We start from the raw sequence: 925 nt of genomic DNA, 5'->3' as shown, positions 1-925 counted from the left end.
AATTAAGTTCTTTTTCCTGTGAGTTATGGAAGGTCAAGAGATACTTTTTCCTTTGATGTGTTTTTGTCTGATATTCCTAATTAAACTTCATTTTACATTTAAACTATATGATGTTAATGACCCTTTGAATAACAATTCCTTGACTTTAGCAATCATTCTATATGATTTTTTTCCCCAAAAATACATGTCAGTCTTGAATATTCATTGAAAGTCCAGTTTCTTGTTCCCAACTAGTTTCTAGGTCTTATTCATATCACTCATAATCAAACATATAAAATCATCCTTGATATATTCCTTTTTCTTTATAACCAGTGATCAAGTCCTATCAACTTTTCATTTGCAGAGACATCCTGCTTTTACCTCCTCTCACTGATTCAATAATGGTTCTGTTCTGTCCTATTTGGCCTATGCTTTATAGCATTCATTCTCTCTCTCTCCAAGCTATTGTACATGTTGAGCTTTTTCATGTTATTTCCCTGTTAAAAATAAACAAACACTACAAGTAGTTAGTCTTTGTATTTCAAATAGTTGTGAGAAATCAAAAAATAAAATAAAATCACATAGCAAATATTTCATATTTCCAGATATCTTAATTTGATAGTCTTGGGGAAAGAGAACAAAAATATGCATTTTTAAATAAGCATCTCAAGTGATTATCATCAGGTAGCTCAAACTGCTGGTTTAAATAATGCTTTATGATATTTGTTTTACTAATTTACTTCTCATTTCTCTTTCCCACTAATTTTTTTTGTTATTGCTATGGCACTCACTGTCTTCTAAAGTCACATTAAAAATTCCTTCCCCTATGCTTTTTCTTCAAATTATCTTCCTCCTGCTTCTTTTTTCCTTCCTGCTTCCTCCTACCCTAATCAGATTGAATCAATTTAGGCAAAACCAGTAATTCCATCAAGTTAAGTTCCATCTC

The sequence above is a fragment of the Carlito syrichta genome, unplaced genomic scaffold, assembly GCF_000164805.1.
Source record: "Carlito syrichta isolate Samal-C Ts95f unplaced genomic scaffold, Tarsius_syrichta-2.0.1 Scaffold218508, whole genome shotgun sequence".
Lineage (NCBI taxonomy): Eukaryota > Metazoa > Chordata > Mammalia > Primates > Tarsiidae > Carlito > Carlito syrichta.
The sequence above is the reverse complement of the archived record's forward strand: the minus strand, read 5'-3'. Positions refer to the sequence as shown.